The sequence below is a fragment of the Leucopleurus acutus genome (assembly GCF_964270905.1).
Source record: "Leucopleurus acutus genome assembly, chromosome: 9".
Classification (NCBI taxonomy): Eukaryota; Metazoa; Chordata; class Mammalia; order Artiodactyla; family Delphinidae; genus Leucopleurus; species Leucopleurus acutus.
Genome location: NC_139144.1, coordinates 44,678,951 through 44,701,484, shown reverse-complemented (window position 1 = coordinate 44,701,484; position 22,534 = coordinate 44,678,951).

The following is a 22,534-nucleotide window of genomic DNA, read 5'->3' as shown; positions in this document are numbered from 1 at the left end:
AGCATATATTAAGCTCTTATTATGTGTTAGCACTTAGCTAAATACAAGTGTGGCGGGCAGCCTCAAAGATAACCCCCAATGATCCTGTCTCCTGGAATTCATGCATTGCATAATCCCTTCTTTCAAGTGTGGGCTGGATTTAGTGACTGTGACATGATATATATTTGTTGTTTTTAGCCACTAAGTTTTGGGGTAATTTGTTACACAGCAATCAATAACTAATACGACATTAGATATATTATTTCATCTTTCTAACAATCTAGTGATGAAGGTATTATTATTGCTATTACGAAGAAACATTTTGAGAGGTTAACTACCTTGTCCAAAGTAATACAACCCAGGTGAAATAGGGACTTAAACGTAGATCTGCCTGACTCCAAAGTTGCTTCATAGAACTGTTCAGCTTTTCTGTCTCGGGTAACAGATGTTTTAAACATTAATGCATAAATAAAACTTAGGTTTTCCTCATTCATCAGAATGTTGATGCCATTGAAAACCTCTCTGCCTTGCAGAAATATAGGTGGATATTGTTCTGAACCTTCATTCTGGTTGTAGCTAGGAAGGGACGACTGTTCATGTGGGGTCCATGGCATTATTTCACCCCCAGGCCCTCTGGTTCCCTCTCTGCCTCCATTACTGGTAGCGCTCTAGGAAATGTGGCTGTTTTCTCTCCCCACTCCTGTCCTGCTTTGCTCTTGGCAATCAGCCTCACTTTGCTACTGACGAACTGTAGCTCTCAAGAATTCTGGAGAAAACACATTTTCCCTCCAGTGGAGTTATAAATATAACCAAACTCACCTTAATGATGATGTTAGATTAAGATGTTCCCTAGAGGTATTGCTATGCTTTGAGTCCTATTTTCCCCACATCAAGGACATCAGATTGTTACTTTTATGATAGTTTTTCTGCTTTGATGTATTTTTTTATTCTCCTTTATCTTAAAACACTTTCTTTACAGCCTGGGATGAATTGTATGATTTGTATGCAAAGGAGAAGTAGATGGACTCTGAGTAAGGGCTGAGGGTTGTTTTCTATTGCATGTGCTTGTGGACATTTTTTTTTTCCAGTAGAGGGTACAGGTTCACAGCTTTGTTTTGAATGACCAGGACAGCCAAAAGTTCATTTTCACCTAAGTGGGTTATTACTCCATTTTTCATTTAATTTCACATTACTTGCAAATATGACCACATTTTCATTTATTCCTGGATAACTACAACAGCTCCTAACTATTCTTTCTGCTAACATTGCATTCCTTTCCGGTCCAGCCCTTCTATGGCTACCCAAAGAGCTTTTCCACTTACATCGTAGTGTAAACTGATGATGGCCTCCAGCATATCTTTATGAAATAACCTGAGAACTCTTCCTGGGGTTAAATGTAAATTGTTTAAATAAACTAAAATCGAATGTTTAGAGTAAGGACTTGACGAATTAAAGTTAGGCTTTGTCTATTAGAAATTATCAAATAGGTTTATGATGACTGTACCACTAATTCTGATGTATATTAAATTACATTCAAGTGTGAAAATGAGCAGGAAAAACTGATTTCTAGTTGAATGATAACCTCTAATATAATTAAAGTCATTTAAATGTCAATATAAATATTTTTAATTCATACATTATGTTGCTTGAGTTATGTGAGTAGTAACGAAAGTAACACTGGTGATAGTGATAGTAGGTAGCTTGATGGAATACCTACAGTGGGACACTGACAAGAACCTTATATGGATTGTCTCTTTTGATCCCCAGAAAATCCTATGATGTAGGTACTAATACCATCCTACAATTTATAGCTTATTTTAATTTCACAAATTAGCTCACTGCTTTTTTTCAAATTCTAAGTAACTATCAGTCCTATTTTTATCAGTCAATAAAAATTCCATGTTTCTTGCTTGTCTCTTACAGGCATGTGCCATACAGTGGTTTAGGGAAATGAAATATCTTCTATCATGAAATATTATACTTCTCTAAATCAAGATTTATTATAGCTGGGGGAATTTTCTGTCATACAAGTCAAGAATTTCTATTTGTTCTGCCTAGTTTAGCTGTTCTCTCTACTTTGCTGGATAAAATAAAAAGATGTGACAAAAGGAGACCTTAATATCCACAAATCCATCTCTACAAAAGTGAAAATCGGTAGCTTTTATGATTCCTTGACAAAGGGTTCCTTTTAGAAGGGAGTAGCAATTATAAATAATACTAATAGCTGTGGCTCTAGTAATAGTAGTCCATTTGTCTTAGAACCTTTTTTATAACTTTTATTTTTCCGAGTGAACCAAGATAGAATGAAGTTCATAGTGTCTCTATTATAGTTGTAGTGTAAAGATGGGTCAGGAAGAAAAAAATGACAGTAATTTTTCTTGCCTATTAAAATATACTATAAAGAGCCATCAAGCATGAGTCATTATAATGTTCTTAAAGTTCCCAAATCTCTACTCTTTCTGAACTTGTTTGATTTAGAACAATCACTTTGAGAGGTAACTTTAGATAAAAACAACAGCAAGATAAATAGACCCCAATCTGTTATAAACAATTACTTTTGGGTATGTGGTCAAATAAAAACCAATCCTCCCAAATGTATCCTCCCCCCAAACAAGTCCCACTTGTAGGATCATGTAGTTGAAATAATTCAGAGAAAACTCAAAATTAGTCTTGGTTAAACATATAAAATATATTAAAGAAATCAACATATTCAGCACCAGTCACAACACTGTTCTCTCAATTTCTTTTCTTTCTTCCTTCCTTCCTTCCTTCCTTCCTTCCTTCCTTCCTTCCTTCCTTCCTTCCTTCCTTCCTTCCTTCCTTCCTTCATTCCTTTCTTTCTTTCTTTCTTTCTTTCCTTTTTCTTTCTTTCTTTCTTTCTTTCTTTTTCTTTCTTTCTTCCTTTCCTTCCTTCCTCTTTCTTTCTTTCTTTCTTTCTTTCTTTCTTTCTTTCTTTCTTTCTTTCTTTCTTTCTTTCTTTCTTTCTTTCTTTCTTTCTTTCTTTCTTTCTCTTTCTTTCTCTTTCTTTCTCTTTCTTTCTCTTTCTTTCTTTCTTTTTTGGCCATGCCTTGTAGCATGTGAGATCTTAGTTCCCAGACTAGGGATCAAACCCACACCCCCTACATTGTAAGCACAGGGGAGTCTTAACCACTGGATCACCAGGGAAGTCCCAGTTCTCTCGATATCTATATTTAGGTGCACAATATAAAAGTGATATGAAATAAGAATGCCAAATCAAAGGATGCATTTCAACGAATGAAAAAATAGTAAAACAACTACTAATTTAGGTACTTTGTATTTTCCAAGGATAAATACCTTTAGTAGTCTCTTTGCTTGTGCATGCATATGTTCATTTGCCCAATTACTTGTGATTACTCTTAAATAATCACTTGGTGTTATGTTATTTCAACTAAAATCAGGCAGTGATTCAAGGTAGTAGGAAAATAATTCTAATAAATAATAAACAATTTTTGAATGATTTTTGACTGTTCATATTGCTGTAGTGCACTCAATTAATTTAATAAAGTTAGCAAATCAAAAGGCTCACACCCCACCAGCCTTCACACAGTCTTGAGAGGCTTATGTGTTTTGGTAACAGTGTGTATTGTCAACTCAGAATCAATGGAATTAAGAAACATATTTTTCCAACTTAGCCTACTCTTGCAATATCCATATTATCTATATGTTTATCTGTACTTAAGTCCCTCTCCTAAACTTCCAGGCTTGGTACCTTAGTTTCAATTTGGATTAACCCTTCATCCTTATTCCCCACCTAGTGCCACAGTTTTGTCAGTGCTTGCTTTATCATGAGCCTCACATCCCCTTTTCCGCATTTTAATCTCATTAGTTCAGAATCTTATCAAACCATGTTATCATCATTTTGCACAAAATTGTTTAATATAACCCTGTAACAAATAAGATAATATCCAAAATCTTTAGGCTGGCATTCAAGATATTTATAAACTAAAGCAAAAAATGTTCTGACTTCCCTTTGATTTCTTTAACATTCTACTCCAACTAACTTTATCTTTTAGCACTGTCTTGGAAAATGCAATTCTCTGTCCTGCCTCTGTATTTTCACTTCTGATGTTCTCTTTGTCCTTTCTAAGACCTCATAACCTCCTCAGATCATTCCAGTTTATAATAATCATTCCTGAGTTTGAAGTCAGAGACTCTGTTATTCTCAACTTCGCTGTTACTCTGTGCTCTTCTTCAGGACAGGACCATACATGTATTTCTTTATGTCTCTCCTTCGAGCATATTTTAGGAGCCTTTAAATATCATCAAATTTTTAAAAAGTGTTCAGTTGAAGCTACTTAGGAGAGTTCAATATACTGAATGTTATTATTTTGAAAGACATGCTGTGACGCCCTTTCTACCTTTCTCAGACCCCAGTCCCCTACCAACACAGAGGTATATCACGTAGGCTGTCTTATATGTGGATTATGGCACTCAGAGTTGTGAGGATTTTTGCTAATTAAACGTTTCAACAGAGCCCTTGATTCTATAGGCAAGTTATTTCTTCTATGTCCACCACAGAATTAATAGCAAGGATAGTACTGTTTTGGTTGAGTATGTTTGTGGAACAGATTTATCTACAATTAACAAAAGTTCAGAGGCTAAAAAAGAACAAGATTTTAGGGAAAATTAGTCTAAATTAATGAACTTTTTTTGGTATTTATTTTGAACCTATAAATAGTGGTATTACATTTTTTCCTGGACCTTTGTGTATGGTTTCAAATACTCTGGATAATCTGATACCTACTAATAAAAAAACAGGCTTTCCAAATGTCTCCATAAATTATCAAAATGTCCCTAAATTTTTCAATATTTCAGAACTCAAAAATATATCTCCTAAACAACCTCTTGAACAAAGAAAATAATTTGACCAGCTGTACGTATGTACAGAAAATACAGTCATTGTTCATACTGGCTCAGGGGTTCCAAATGGACCAGATAGATAGATGATTAAAATAGAAAGTTTAAAAATAGCTTATGTTTAAAATAGGTCTAAATTCAACTAGACCTAAGAACCTAGACCTAGAAGATAGAAGAAACAGAGTATTGCTTTTGGTTCAGAAATTGTATTGGGTAACAATGTCTCATTCCAGTAATTTTAAGTCTGCATTAGTTATTGAATTTGACAGTTTGAAACAGTAAGTCATAATATAACTTAGCAGAAATACTATAATTTTCTAAAATAAAAATAGAGGGGATGTAATATATAGATTAAAACAAAGAGTTTCTGTTGATCCATAGGCTGTAGATTTATTCTGGAATCTTTCCTCTGAATAGTTAATGGGGTGAAGGTGGGAGGGAAGTGGTGTGACCCACAGGGTAATGGGAAAATAGTTCTTGGAAGACAAACTGATCTATGTTCTAGACCTAGCTCTACCACGTAATAGATAAATATCCTTGGGAAAACTACCTAACCTTTTAGTATATATCCTCACTTATAAAGTGAGTATTCTAATATCTCCTTTGCAGAGTGATAATGAGGATTCAATGAAATAATATATGCAAATTACATAGCACTGTGCCAGGCACCTAGGCACTTTTATTACATTAGCTTCTTGCCCCTTCCTTAGTAATAAAAATAATCTAGTTATCAAATAATATTGTGGGAAAAAGTATTTTATTGTTTTTAAGGACTAGGTATTTAGATTACTATTAAGAGAATAATGATATAATATATAAATGTATGAGCGTTTGCTCCCCCATATGCCTATCCAATAAAAATATAATGTGAGCCACACATAGAATTAAAATTTTTCTAGTAGCTGTATTTAAAAAAGTAAAAAGGAACAAAGGAAATTATTTTAATATATTTTATTTAACCTTATATTTCCAAAATATAATTTTAACATGTAATTAATGAACATTACTCAGGAGACATTCTACATTCTTTTTTGTAATAAGTCTATGAAATCCAGTTGTTTTTCACACTTACAGCATATCTCAGTTCAGAATAACCACACCTCAGGTGCTCAATAGCCCCTGTGACTAGTGGTTGCTCTATTGGACTATGCAGACCTATGTACTTTTTGTTGAAGAAAAAGGGAAGAGGACATAACTCTGTAAACTGAGGACTTATTCCAAAAGAGGTTGTTTTAAACTGATAGGAGACTGTTCATACTGATAGAAGCTGGTAGTGTTAACTGAACAGGGTATCCATCAGGACTTTTACTTTCAAGTGACAGAACCACCTCTGGTTAATTTAAGCAGAAAATCAGATTTATTAAGGCTATTAGTTAGTTAACAATTGCTGGGACTGCTAGAAAACTAGACTTGGAGAATACCTAGTCAGAGACAAAGTCCAAATCATTCTGCAGAACTGGTACATCAAGACAGCACTGCTGAGAATGAGTATCTCTACTGGAACTGCCTCCATGATCAATGCTGGACAATAGAGATAATGCTAGAACTCTTTCCATTGCTGCCACCTTTGGAAAATGGGTGCAACTGCTGATTTTATTGCCAATATTGAGAGAATGGATTTTGCACACTCCCTGCTTCTTTGCATCCCAGACTCTAAGCCAAGGTCTAGTGTGTGTGTATCTTATTGGTAGAACCTAGGTCATGTGAAAGTTGGGGAAAAAAATACTCAGTTCTCAGAGTGAGCAGTAGTCACTGCCTCTCATCAGGATTCATGGAGTAGGGGATTCCCCACGAATAGAGTTGGGTGCGGGTAGGGCGATTGTTATAGTCCAAAGAAAGACAATGTCCACCTAACAAGCTTGGGTTTTCTAGCTATCAAGTGGGATAGGGTGAGGGCTCCTGAAGATTAAATTGTTTTAATGAATATTAAAATATTACATATATGTGACACCCTTCTTTCCAATATAATTGTAGTACCCATGAAATTTGTGACTTTGTTTCATGCCAAAAATATGACATGAGGGAATTTTAAAAAGCTGTGAAAATGTGTTTACTTGACCTTCGTTTTTTTTGTGGAAAGATGAAGTTCTAACATAGCATTTAGAAACCAGAGTAAATACATAGAAGTGAATGTTCTTATTTTGATATTGAAAGTAATTTAAATACCGAAGACAGAATGTATAGGAACCTGAGTAGGCTAATAAATAACACCCTTATTCTCTGCCTGAGTGTAGAACTGTTGGAGATATAGTTACAGGCAGATGAAGATGAAAATGTCATTACTTTTATTGCTAGTGTGAAGAATGTGGCTTAAATAAAAACAAATTAGGTTTCTGACGCCTCCCAGATGGAGACCTACCTGGTATCACTGCCTCACACTCACTGGTTTGGGTGGCTAGAGAAGAAAAGAGACTAAATCCTCAATATTTCAGAGACATAATGGAGACTCCATCTGATTTGGAAACGTGATCTACTAATTTCTTCCTGCAGAATACTGGGTGAGCAGTGCCCATGAGCAGTGAGGAAGTGGTAGCGCAAAGGCCTAGGAGCCTTACTCTACCTAAAATCTCTCTCTATAGGGAATCGTGAAGAGTGAGGGACAAATATTCCCCATAACATTTCTAACTTTTTGTTCCTCTAAACCATTTGGCTTGGCAATTAGCCTGTGGTTTCCCACGTATGTGACTATGGGTCCCAGAGGAGATCACCTCTTTATACAGATGTGCTCTGACCTCCATGAAGGCAGTCTTTTAATTCCAACAGGGCTCTGCTGTGCAGCTTTCTGGAACCGCTGGTGAGCAGTGTAGACTTTGGCCTAGAAGGCTCTAAAAATGAGTGAGAATCGTACGTTATTTACATTAATTCCAGCACTTTGCCCTATCCAGTGCTTAGAGGTCACCTTATTCTATTTCTCCTCTGACATAATATCTAGACATATGGCCTACTGGAGCTCACCAGAGCGTATGCAATGAGATTGTACAACAACATAAAGATATTCCAATAACAAAATGCCGCCAATATAAAGGGGCCCCAAATTTGAATATCTGTGCTATGCTAGCATCAAATTGCCAGGAGAAAATTAAAGTTCAAAGATTGAAAACACAAAGAAATTAAATTCCAGAATTTTCAAGTTAAATTCTGAAACAATTAAAGTCCCAAATCAAATTCTCTTGTCCTTGTCAGTTATAAATCCAATGAATTAAAGTGCAATTTTTTTCCTCTACCACTTTTTATATAATAGGGATTTTTAAAAACCAGGGCCTTGAGGCTCACTTAGTGGCTGTCTCTTTATACATCTGTCCTGGGTCAAAACATTGGCCTACAGTACAGTCCCCAACATAAAGTCATGTATCCCTTTTAGAAGAAAATCTGTGGCCAGTGACATGATAAATAGTAAGTGAGATCAAACAACTCCCAGTCACACCTTATAGATAAGGGTTGGGTTTTTTTGGGGGGGGTTGGGTTTTTTTTGCGATGCCACATGGCTTGTGGGATCTTATTTCCCCGACCAGGGATTGAACCCGGGCCCCACAGCAGTGAAAGTGCTGAGTCCTAATCACTGGACCACCAGGGAATTCCCTAGATAAGTTTTTTTAGATGACATATTGTTACATTTTCCCAGTTAAAATGAGGACTCAATCTCTCATCATGAAAGTGAGGGTGCCACTATTCCAGGGCAGTGTCTGTAGCCTTTTGTTTCAGAATTTGCCTGGCATACCAAGGAAGCTTAGGTCATTTACAGTACAACTGGCACACCAGACACCAGTTGAAAGATTGAAATTTTAGCCTGAGCTTTCTCGGGTAATGGTTATGTTACAGATAATAACACACATACACCAAAAAAAATGGTACAAACCCAGCAAAATGTCCCAGGCCTCCAAATACCTGCAGGGTGTTTAATAAGGCACTCTCCTCATATCCTAGGTGTTCTTTTATACATCCCAGTATCTATGATTCAATTTGAGGAATTATCCAAATCAAGTCCTCCCTGAATGCAGTGATCTCATCCCTTTGGATCAGAGTCCCACATGGCATCATTTAAGAGCACCCCATTGCACCTCCATGAGGTTCCTATGCTCCAAGCCACCAGTAAACCCTATGTAGTGCTATGGTATAGGACACAGTCTATATCATATGGGTGGTTCCTAAAAATTATATGATTTTACATTCTGTACCTTTATTTCTCAGTCTGATAAATTTTCATGGCCACAGTTCAAAATGATCAAACAGCTATTATTAAGAAACACATTTCATATTTGTGTTACGTTTTCTTTCCTCTTTTTCTAGAAGTAGAAGTCAAACTCTAGAATATTTGAAGCATTATTTTAATGATAACTAACGAGTATTGTAGGAAACACACTAACTTATGATCCTCTCCCTTTTAAGACAGAAAGAAATGTCAGCTACAGTTTTTCCCCTTACATTTGATACAAGAGCAGCTGATGAAATCACACTCACACATACTATCAAAAAGTGTACCTATCTTGAGAGAAGACCCACTGGAAGGCCCTGAAAACTTGAGTATCTTCTCTAAACAGGTGTCAACTAATCTGGGGGCACATTTATAAATGGCATCCTGCTGTCAGCCCTTGACACCTGGTTGTTTTTTCTAATCTTCATGGGAAAAGTTTCCATCCATTGGGATAATTGTAGCTTTTTAACACATTTCACTATAATTAGTGAATCTGTATGTCAGTGTTTTTTAGTGTATTCCTGATTGAATTGGAGACCGTTTTAGTTCTCCCCATGACCCGTCAAAGATAAAGAATTTGTTTACTGTAAATTGCACACCACTCACTCCTATATGCCATCTGCCACACTTAACTACACAGAGCTACAATTTTCTAATAATGGCTCTTTGAGCTAAAGAAAAATCATCAGAGGTGTTCATCATACATGCTAAGGGAGTATTTACTTCTCTCTATCAACCTTTTACTTCCCTTTTTTTTAAAAAAATAAAATTTATTTATTTATTTTTGGCTGCATTGGGTTATCGTTGCTGCGCGTGGGCTTTCTCTAGTTGCGGCGAGCGGGGGCTACTCTTCGTTGCAGTGTGCGGGGCTTCTCATTGCGGTGGCTTCTCTTGTTGTGGAGCACAGACTCTAGGCACACAGGCTTCAATAATTGTGGCATGCGGGCTCAATAGTTGTGGCGCACGGGCTTTGTTGCTCCGCAGCATGTGGGATCTTCCCAGACCAGGGCTCCGTGTCCCCTGCATTGGCAGGCAGGTTCTTAACCACTACGCCACCAGGGAAGTCCCTCAACCTTTTACTTCTTGGTGGGATTTTCATTTTAGTGTATTAAGGTGAGATGACATTGTGCTTCTATTAAATAGTGCATAGCTAAACAGGGTTCAGAGATTCCCCTAAGTGGTAGTCATTTAACATAATTTTGAGAGTTGTACTTCCCAGAAAGGGTATAAAGTTCCAAACTTCAGAAAGGAATTCAGATTTTTACCATGGATCTTATTGTCAAGTCACAGTCAAATCTGTGAAGTTTGCCTCTCGAGCTGTCTCACCTTCTGCTTTACTGTTTTCTCCTTTTCTTTTCTTTTTTTTTCATCTTTTATGGAAACCTTGGGTAACCATGAAGTATATATGTCATGTTCTTAACTTACTCCTCACATTTTTTTATTATTCCCAGTGGCTCTCCTGAGCTGCCATATTGGAAGGAGTAATCACAAATTTAACGCATTATTAACCAATAGACCTTGAATGTTAACAAGGTCTTCTTTCAAAAAATGAGTTGCTGAAATATATCTCTCAATGGCAAGATTGGATAAATAATGAAAGGCTTTATTTGGTTAGGAGTGTTCACAGCCCCTTATACTGAAATAGCTGCCCTCAAATGAGGTAGCTATTCCTGTGGAGTCAGAACAATTAAATTTTTTATTTATAAAAATGAAATAAAACAACAACAACAAAACCACTTGTTCACTGCCTCTTTACAAAGTACTGTAGTCCATTGCTCCTTGAGGGTTTTGTTTTTTCACTTGGATAATCTTAGAGGACACTGCATGATGGAGGAAAGCCAGCTGGCTGGACTTGAAGGGCAGGTTGAATCCCTTTTTCAACATTTAATATTTATGTTCTCAGATATATCCCCAAACACTTGAGGGTATTGATGTTACGACTTTATTTTGTTATCTCTGAGTCACTGCACTGCCAGAGCCCTCATTTAACTAACTGTGATGAAAGAGCGGCATAGATAGTCAGTCTTGCAGAGGACAAGCTGTAAACTTTTCCCCTGAAATTTATCTTTTGGACTTTGATATTTTTGTTACCAGATGTCCCCTGTGCTTCACAAGCTTGTGGATAAAATGAAATTGCATTTGTATTTACGACCACATTTCAATGGCTTTAAAACCTCTCCCAGTTTACTAGCAAGGTTCCCCTTCCCCAATTTTTCTAAGACTCCCCAGGGATGCTTACTCATGACCATGAATCAGTTATCTTAGAATAAATAGAAATTCAGACCTTTTGTCTGGACCCCACTGAGACTGACATCCACATAAGTTTATCTGTCAGGTACATCCAACCTGTCAAGTACCCTCAAGGTTCACTGGAGCCCCACCTCCTTAAGTCAGTGAGAGCAGCCTCAGGGGCCCCAGGAGATTCACAGAGCTATGGATTAGTTACATTTTCTGTTCCTCCTAGTTGTAATGCCTCACTTGCTGATCCCCTTGCTATCACCACTGAATCTCTCACCTCTTTGGATGCTTTTCTCAGCCTTGAGGTTTCCTCTCAATGGGGAGGAGGACATTACTTTCCTTGGTGTCACACTCTGAAAGTAGACACCCACAATAAACTACTTGGGGTCCAATTTTTATTAGTTATGATGCTTCAACTCTTGACTGCACATACACAGAGTCATTTCAGCAGACACACCCACAGTGCAAGAATGACTAAATGAGAATGGGTTCCAAAGTTAACCAAAAATGGAATCCAGAGGCAGCACTTCCATCTGTAATACAGATCCAAAGACCTACTTCCTTATGGTACATTTTCCGTCAAAAACCCTCATTGTGCTTTTTTGAAAAAAGACATGATTTTATATTTTGAGATTTAATGTTGATGGTGGTTTGGTGAGTGGGAAAAAGAAGAATCATGGTCCAAGTGTTTTACCTTCCACAAGACTCCTATACCTCTACATAAATTTCTGGCATCCAATACATGTGTGGAGGGAGGGTTTTTTCCTCATTTCCTCTCTAGCCAAGCCACTGGCCAAGGAATGATATCTCATTTCTATCATTGATTACATCTAAGCACAGATTTTTACTCAATCAAACTTCTTGTAAATTTTTATATTATTTGTGATAAAATGTTTTGGATTCTTAGAATTAATGTATTCATTTTGAGGTACACAAAACACTTATGATATGAGGATAGTATGACAGTATGAGAGTTGGGGTTACAATTGTAATGTGAAAACATTCTCTTTTTTTTCTAATTTGAAATAATAGCATTAATTTAACTTAATGAAAAGCAGCATGAATTTAAGTGATGAAAAGATCCGTAAATTACTTGGTAGGTTTTTCTCTTTTCCTCTTCCTAATTACCCATGTTCTCATTATATTTTTATTCAGCTAACATCTATTTTAATTTTATTAGGTTATGATTTGGAAATACCTGTGTAAATTAGGTACAGTCCTTACTCTTAAGGAGTTCATGGTCAGAAGAAACCAAATAGGTTAAACACACACACACACACACACACACACACACACATTGCACTTCATCAGGAACTCAAAAAGGGTTTTGAGGTTTCAACTCTACTTAAATGCTTACCAAGTGAGCCTGCTACAGTTTCATAGATGCTCGCATAAGGCATGAGATTCCTGGCTCAGAGAAAAGGACTTTATTACTCATGGCACAGCAGGTCGCATGAACTTCATGCTTTCATGGATTCATTCCCCACCCCAACCAAAATCCATGGCGGTGATGTAAAGTGGCCCAGGTAGATGTATATATAGTAGGTTGGTATCAAACTTGAGGAACCTATTCTTAGGAAGCTCCCAGTGTTATAAAGAAGGCTGCTGGTGAACTTGCCTAACCTTCACCTTTTCTTTGATATCAACCCAGGTTAGGAAAAAAACCTGCCTTCTTCCACCTTGAATGGAGACACTATCTCTATCTTCAAAGGCAGTTTGCCATACAAATATCCTTGAAAAAATAGTTGGAAGCAAAATCTATCAGTATCTTTGCTCAAATGGACAGAAATGCAAGAGCCCAGTGGAAAATTGTTTCTCACCGCTTATCTAATAACAATAACAACAGTGTGATAAATTCTGTAGAAGAGTTATGGGTATGCCACAGAGAAGAGCACGACCAAGTCCGATTCCTAGAGTCTAGGATAAGGAGAGATACATTTTAACCTGATAAGAAGGGAAGAAAAACCCATACAAAACAACTTCATAAGCATGGAAACACTTACTGCTGCTCCGAGACTGCCCTCTAGTGTGTGAAAAGGCTTTACCTCCCTGGCATTTGGCTTTGATGTCTCTGCAGGATGGGAGGATGACCCATGCATCTCTGAGCATTGTTTTTTTTTTTTTAAATTTAATTTTTATTTTATATTGGAGTATAGTTGATTTACAATGTTGTATTAGTTTCAGGTGTACGGCAAAGTGATTCAGTTATACGTACACATTTAGCCATTCCTTTTCAGATTCTTTTTTAAAATTTTTTAGCTGCACCATGCACGATCTTAGTTCCAGGACCAGGAATCGAACCCACGCTCCCTGCAGTGGAAGCGTGGAGCCTTAAGGGCCACTGCCAGGGAAGTCCCCCTTTTCAGATTCTTTTCCCATATAGGTTATTACAGAATATTGAGTAGAGTTCCCTGTGCTATATAGTAGGTCCTTGTTGATTATCTATTTTATATATAGTAGTGTGTTTATGTTAATCCCAAACTCCTAATTTATTCCTCCCCCTCACACCTTTCCCCTTTGGTAACCATAAGTTTGTTTTCGAACTCTGTGAGTGTGTTTCTGTTTTGTGAGTAAATTCATTTGTATTTTTTTTTTAGATTCCACATATAAGTCATATCATATGATATATGTCTTTCTCTGTTTGACTTCCTTCACTTAGTATGATAATCTCTAGGTCCATCCATGTTGCTGCAAATGGTATTACTCCATTCTTTTTTAATGGCTGAGTAATATTCCATTGTATATATGTACCACATCTTCTTTATCCATTCCTCTGTCGATGGACATTTAGGTTGCTTCCATGTCTTGGCTATTGTAAATAGCGCTGCAATGAACATTGGGGTGCGTGTGTATATATATATATATATATATATATATATATATATCTTTTTAACAGCTTTATTGGAGTATAATTGCTTTACAGTGTTGTGTTAGTTTCTGCTGTATAACAAAGTGAATCAGCTATATGCATACATATATCCCGTATCCCATCCTGCATGTATATTTTTGAATTATGGTTTTCTCCTGATATATGCCTAGGCGTGGGATTGCTGGATAATATGGTAGAACTATTTTTAGTTTTTTAAGGAACCTCTGTACTGTTCTCCATAGTGGTTGTACCAATTTACATTCCCACCAACAGTGTAGGGGGGCTCCCTTTTCTCCACACCCTCTCCAGCATTTATTGTTTGTATGTTTTTTGATGATGGACATTCTGACCAATGAGAGGTGATACCTCATTGTAGTTTTGATTTGCATTTCTCTCATAATTAACGACGTTGAGTATCTTTTCATGTGCTTTTTGGCCATCTGTATGTCTTCTTTGGTGAAATGTCTATTTAGATCTTCTACCCATATTTTGATTGGGTTGGGTTTTTTGTTTTTGATATTGAGCTGCGTGAGTTGTTTGTGTATTCTGAGCATTGTTGCTTTGGAGGTAAAAGCAACAAATAGCTCTCTGGTATATCACCTGGGGATCTATTTCTCTTGGTACTCCTAAGAATTTATACTACTACAAGTTTCTCTTACCTTAAAGCTTCCTTGATGCCTTTATGTGATGAGTTTAAGGGAACACTTTCTCTTGGGACTGGAGAACAGAAGAATAGCTTATTGGTTTTGATAGTTACCCCTCACTGCCTGTAGATTGTATGTGTATGACATGAGAGTCTGGTGCAAATAAATGGAATCACGGAGACAGAATTTTAGAGCTAAAAAGTTCCAGAGTTATCTAATTGACCCCTTCTTTTTTTCTTCCCTATTCCTTTCTTTCTCAAACACTTTAATTGCTTATGTATTTATGTTCCAGTCTGGGGATACAAAAATGAAGAACAATGGCTTTTTTGCTTAATGTCCTTGCAGAATATTATGGATAAACAGACGTTGTCAGTCAATTATAACAAACTGAGATAAGTTCCAAGGCAAAGGGAATTGTAAGATGCTGTGGTTGGGAAGCCTGATTTAGATAAGTGTATCATGAATTAATATTCACAGAAGATAATTCTTGAGTTGGGTTTGGAAGAATGAGCAGGGGATATGAGGGCAAGAATGGGTAGGGAGATGGTAAGTCCCTATCAGGGGCTTTTTATGTCACGCTGAGGAGCCTGGATTTTATCCCAGTTGGTACCAAGGAACTTTTAGAGGATATTTTTCAAGGAAATGATATGATCAGATTTGCATTTTAGAATGATTACTTTGGCAGCAATGTGGAGAATAGATTGAAAAGAGAAATACTGGGGACATTGGAGATCAATTAAGATATTGTTACAGTGACCTAGGTAGGAGATTGATGAGGCTCTGACTCAGTCATTAACGAACAGAATGAAAGGAGTGTCTAGACACTAGCAATGAAATCAATAGAATTGGTAAAAGATGGGGAGAAACGGGAGTGAGCGAGGATACAAAAATGACCCTGAGGTATGTGGTTGTGTAACTGGGTAGATGGGCTATCATCAAACAAGATTTGGAGAAAGAAAATATGGTAACAGTCGAGATTAGTTGAGGTTTTGATATACTGTGACTTAATCACGTCTGGATCATCTATACAGAAATAATATCTGGACTCGGGCATATAGGTATGGGAACTCACTTTTATTCTTCTCTTTCATTACTTGATAGTATTTATTCCAATTTTTTATTTCTTTCTGCTGTCCCTTTTGAAGTCATCATGCTTGAGCAATGGACAGGCTACTGCAAAGCATTGTGGGTTCTCCACTGAACACATTTCTCTCCTCTGAATACTCATACATCTAAAGATAGTTCTTTCATGTAAATCTTTGCTTCATATTGAATGTGACTTGAAATTACTGTAAGGTTTGCACCTTTATTTGAAAGTCAGTTAATTCAGTGGTTCTGTGTCATGAAAATGTTTTTCAGTAGAATCTGCTTTTCTTTTCCCGTCTCTGTTGGAAGTGTTTTGATTGTTCTGCAAATGTGTATAGTGTTCTCAGAACTCTATTCAGCTTGCCCAATACTTTTTGAATCTGTTGTATCTGGAAATTGTTGATTCTTACGATGACAAAAAATAGTTTCAATTCTTTTGTTACTATTTGCCGTTTGTGGAATTTGGTTTCTACATTATATTTATTCAGCATGAATAATTTAAGAATAGAGCATATTGATGAGGCATTTTACACACTTAAAAAAAACAACGATTTTTGCTTCTCATTTCATGCTCATTCTTTGCTCCATGATGTACAATCAACCGCTTAACAGTTACAATCTTAATTTTATTGGTAACTTAAGATCTACTTCATCTTTTGTATTATATTATGCTGAAGAGTGAATATAGTCTTCCTTTGTAAAAGATTTTTCATCTATTTGTAAACAGAATGACTCTAAGAAGACTTAAAGAAATTATTTATTTCCATCAGAGAAATGAAACTTGATAAAAAAAGGATCAGGGCTTCCCTGGTGGCGCAGTGGTTGAGAGTCCGCCTGCTGATGCAGGGGACATGGGTTCGTGCCCCGGTCTGGAAAGATCCCATATGCCATGGAGCGGCTAGGCCCGTGAGCCGTGGCCGCTGAACCTGCCCGTCTGGAGCCTGTGCTCCGCAACGGGAGAGGCCACGACAGTGAGAGGCCCGCATAACGCAAAAAAAAAAAAAAAAAAAAAAGGATCAGCCTGAGGTGTATACTGAAGGTTCTCTCAGATATTTTCTGAGTCTGTACCTTTTCCTGGGCATACATGGTCATTTTCTAATTTTCCCTATATATGCAGTTGCTTTAGGGTGTCCCAATCTTTAATTTCTGTCTCCCGAAAGAGGAAAAGAGAAAAATCAAGTGGGGAGAAAGCGAGCTAGCCCTTTAAGTTCCACTTCAGCCCCGGAGGGTGGGGCTTGCCATAATTGAGGGAGATGCAACAACAGCGGTCACCTACCTCTATGTCTGCACTTCTGTGATTAGAAGCAGCAATCAGAAATCAGAACACAGCCCTATGATATTTGGAGGACAGGGTCCTTTTTGCCCACCATGTCTCCTGCAAGCTCTGTGCAGGTTGCTCCAGGAACACGTGCATGGCTGCCTGCCACGGGGTTGGTTTTGGGAGATGGGTAGCTGCTACTGTACTAAGAGCTGAAACTGACCAAAATTAACTGCAATTTAGTGTCCAAGCCTTTCCCTGGAAAGTCCAGGCCTTCAATAGACTCCAGAGCTCTAAAATAGTTGTATCAGACAGGTTCTGCCAGTACAATTATTTTCTTGGTGAGGAGAGAGATTCCTGGTGCTCCGTAATCTGCCATTTTCCTTTTTCTTTCTTCCTCCCTCCCTCATTCCCTCACTCCCTCCATCCTTCCATCCCTCCCTCCATCCTTCCATCCCTCCCTTCCTTCCCACCTTCCTTCCTTATTTTTTCTGGAAAGGCTGCAGATAAGTGTTCCTTGGTATAAGCTGGGTTGGGATCAACTGGGCCACCTGCTCTGACTGCAGTTCTCTATTAGTCTTCTTCACACTGCCCCATGGCCATTTCCCACTGCTGCTTCAATTCACTGACTCTGGGAGTTATTTTCAGTGGAAGTGTTTGCATCTTGTGGTCCATAATTATTTTTATAATCTGGATCTCACTCTTTCCTCACATAGGGATTTTGTCTATGTCCCTTTTCTGCAGACACCTGTCCTACCTAAGCACAGAATTGCTTTGTCTCACCATCAGTCCATACTTAGACTCTCAAATGTTGTCCTGTATCATCAATTTCTCATTATTGACTGGGCCATTTCTCTGAGTATGCATACATACCCTAGGACCTTCCTTCTGTTAAAAAACAACAACAAAAACAAACTATCTTGACCCATCATCCCTGTCTGGCTACCATTCCATTTCCACAACTTATCTTTGTTTTCACACTTCCTACTTACTCTTAATCCTACTTCGTCGCTTCAGTGAAACTGTTCTTATCAGTCACCAATGACCTCCATTTTCCCAAATTCAGTGGAGTACTAATTGTTGCATTGCTTCAGAGCTTGTTCTTGATATATCTTCTGCGTATTCACTCTCTCCACAGTGAAGTTCATTTAGACCTATTTTTATTTTTTATTTATTTAGTTATTTTTTTGCGGTATGCGGGCCTCTCACTGTTGTGGCATCTCCCATTACGGAGCACAGGCTCCAGACGCGCAGGCTCAACAGCCATGGCTCACGGGCCCAGCCGCTCCGCGGCATGTGGGATCTTCCCGGACCAGGGCACGAACCCGCGTCCCCTGCATCGGCAGGCGGACTCTCAACCACTGCGCCACCAGGGAAGCCCTAGACCTATTTTGAAAATACAACTTATATGCTGATGATTATCACCTTTATTTATCTAACCCTGACATTTGCTCTGAGAATCTCACATAGACAGATATTTAATTCCCACCTTTATTTGGAGGTCTAATAAGATTTTCAAGCTCTACTCATTCAAATCTGAACTCTTGACTTCACTCCCAAACCTATTAGTCTCTTAGTCTATCTAAGATCAATTATTTTCCCAGTGACCCAAATAAAAAATAAGAGAATTATTTTCATTTTCCCCTTTCTTTCATCTCCCATACACAAACCACAAGGAATTATTCTTACTTCCTCTATAATACATTTCAAATCTGTCTACTTCTATTCATCTTCACTGTATTCTAAGCCACTACTATTTCTTATCTACAGTGCAGCAAAAGTATCCTAATTGGCCTCTCCATAATTCCTTCTTTACAAACCAATTTTTAAAGAACACAATACATCTTGCTAACTTACATGCTCAAAACCTTCAGTGTCTCCCCCGTGCTCTTAGAATAAAGTTACAGCTCTTCAGTATGACCTAAAGGTTCGTACCAACCGCTTACTTAAATTTCATTGCATATTGCTCCCTCCCTTTTCTCTAGTCAGGTTCTTTTCTGATTTAGTGGACCTACTCTAAGGACAACTAATGTATTGAAAGGGTTACATGATATGTGATTTGGGGTTGACAACCGAGAGGTAATTTTTTTTTTACCCTGTTGCTGAGGTTATAAACAGCTATGCATTGGGTATGTAGATTAGCAGGAAAAGTCAGATTTACCATCTTCCCCTACTTTTTGACCCTCCCTTTCATCATCTGGCTCCCCCAATGCCTATAAAGACCTCTCTGCTGCTCTCTCCTCCGTGGCTTACAAGAGCCAGAAGGAATGATGACATGGTACACATGTTGGGAAAGCCATACCTGACCCCCACCCTCTTGGGTGTGGAGGTAAGATTTCTTCTATTGTATTAGTATCTCTTGTCTGTACCCCTAACTAGCACCTGGCTTATTTTTTATACCTTGAAGTTAAACATTCTGTTGTTTAACTTACATTCTCTAATTTTTTCACATGGTATGAGTTGTCTGCTTTTGGACAAGCTAGGATTTTAAAAAATCCTGAGGAGGAAAAATCTAGGTGCCTGTATCAAGTGTTTGTTTTGTTGTAATTGAAAATAAATTTTGGATAATTTTAGTTACTGACAGTCTAAGTAGATTTTTTATCCCCTAAGTAGGGCCAGGATTGCTGAATACTTCATAGATATCTATGCACATGATTCAGTCCTTTCAGGCAAGTCATAATCTCTATGCCGTAGAAGAGGAGGGGCAGCAGTCATACTACTGTCATTCCGTTTTACTAAGAATTATTTCTTCCATAGCAATCACTATGCTTATGTGACATGCTATCTCATGACTACTTTCCCTGACACCCATAATCCATTTGTGATATTTAATCCTGCTCAGAACCTTAGACACCAGCCGGTTTTCCTAATTTCCAGGAATTATTCACTGTTTTTATTCCCCCTCTTTAGGCATATGTCCCATGTTACCCCAAAAGTGGTTGTTATGTCACACGACATGTTGTTACTGATAATTTTGGAATTATTTTCCCCTCAGACCAGTGTCTAATGTAGTGATTGTTTTGGTATGTTTTTTCTTAAGATAGAGCAATACAATTTGTCTTTAACAATGTCGTTTTTAAACGTCTGTTAGTAATTTACAGTTTACTATTCCTTTTGCACAAAATGCTATTAAATAACATTGAGTGATTAGCTATGTACACGTGCCAAGGATTTTACAGACTTGTAAAATATCAGGCCATTTGAAGGATTTCTTTCTTGGTAGAGACATTTATAGGGAAAAGAGAAGTGAGATTAAAAAATAAATTTAGTTCAAGGTCTAGTGACAGTCAGCTGGGTTGGGTGGGTTACTCGTTTCTTCAAAGGGGTTTTAATCCATTTTACGTCCATCAGAAATTGCTTAAACAGTTTATCAGGGTTACCAATTTTTTCTTGAGATGAGGTTGTATATTATATTACAAAAAACAGATTCTGTCTTAGAGCAGATTTGGGACAGTTTTTAGTTTAAAGTTCTCCTTTTGACTCAGACAATCTTCAAAGATCTCTCTCAGTCAATAAACAGGTTCTCATTGCATATTTGTGCTAAATATGCACAAATCATTCACTGGATTTTTTAGCCCATTCTCTCTTTTACATTTTTAAATAAATGGCAAAAATTAGACACAGGCTAAATTTATGCAATATATATGGAGTCATGCTTACCAGGTCATCCACAATGTTTCATTATATATTGATATTCCTTTTCCTATGTAATAGGAATATTTCCAGACAAAATCCTATGGCAACTCAAGATCAATCTTAGCTGTTTTATATAGTCTGTGGACTAAAGCTTTTATATTATCTATGTTCTTTTCAACATGGCCTACTTTACTTATCTAACTAAGTCCAGTTAAAAGTTTTGATAAATGCCCTTGCTGTTTGCTTAACAAAACTAGAGCTATTCCTTTCTAAGGACAGAGAATTAACTTCTATTCAGAGATTTTCAAAAAATTCCAGGCTGCATTATTATTTCAGAATCTCCTTTTCTCTCCTCCCCTCCCTGCCCTCTTTCCTCTTCTCCTCTCCCTCTCCTCCACATTTATCTCCTTCTTTCCTCAACTCTTTCTTCCTCTCCTTCCTCTCTTCAGTCCTCTACTTTCCACTTCCCTACCCTTCCTTTTTTTTTCTTTCATTATTCCTTCTTTCCTCCCCCACTTCCTTCCATGCTTCCTTATTTGTATCTGCTCTTGCTCTTGTTACCTTGTCTACTCTGAGGCAAAGGACCAAAGAACAAGTAGCTGTTTTTTCTAGGATTACTCACCATCCCTAAAAATGTAGGGTTATCCTTTTTCACCTCTAAGAACTCAAATTCATGATTGTATCTGGCCTACCAGGAGTGATGATATATATATATATTCTTGTAAGCCTGGAATCCTATTAATCATGGAATGGGTACCAAACCAATTTCCATACGTGAAGTGCAGTTCTAATTCTTTTAGAGTGGGCTTGTCCACTTAATTAAGTGAGCTTTGCCTTCTAGTGTGACATTTCTTATACAGTTATGATTATAAATTTGGTTTATCTAATTATGTTGAAACCATGCAAACAACTACATTGCCATGAGCAGTGTAAAGGGAATCAGTAAAGACCGTGTGCATAATAGGTGACCTATTTTACAAGTAGTTTTATAGCAAGGCCAGTCCATATATATGCTATTTTTACAAAGTCATTATAAATACCATCAGTGGTTTGATTATTTACAGATATTATGTGGTTAGACTCAGTGAACCTTTTACCAACATCTTTTATCTAAAATAATTGTGATTTTTTTTCTGAGCTCAACTCATTTTAAAACACTCCTGAATTCCAAACATTAGAGGCATTATACTTAAATTCTTTTGAGAATCCACTAGTTACATCTACAGTTCTCATATGAAGAATTCATAAACTCACAGCCTTTTTTGTAGATTCTATTGGATTTTCTACATAGACAATGATTTCATCTGTGAATAATGATAGTTTTACTTCTTTCTTTCCTATATGGATTTCTTTTATTTTTTGTTCTTGCTTTATTGATCTGGCTAAAACCTTTGATACAATGTTGAATAGAGGTCTCACAGAGTTCCTCATCTCAGCACCAAGTCCCAGCTCTACCCAACAGCCTACAAACTCCAGTGCTGGAATACTCAGGCCAAACAACCAGTAAGACAGGAACACAATCCCACTCATAAAAAAAAAAAAAAAAATTGAGATGGCAAAAAAATATGTCACAGATGAAGGAGCAAGGTAAAAACCTACAAGACCAAATAAATGAAGGGGAAATAGGCAAACTACCTGAAAAAGAATTCAGAGTAATGATAGTAAAAATGATCCAGAATTTCGGAAATAGAATGGAGGCATAGATTGAGAAAATACAAGAAATGTTTAACAAAGATCTAGAAGAACTAAAGAGC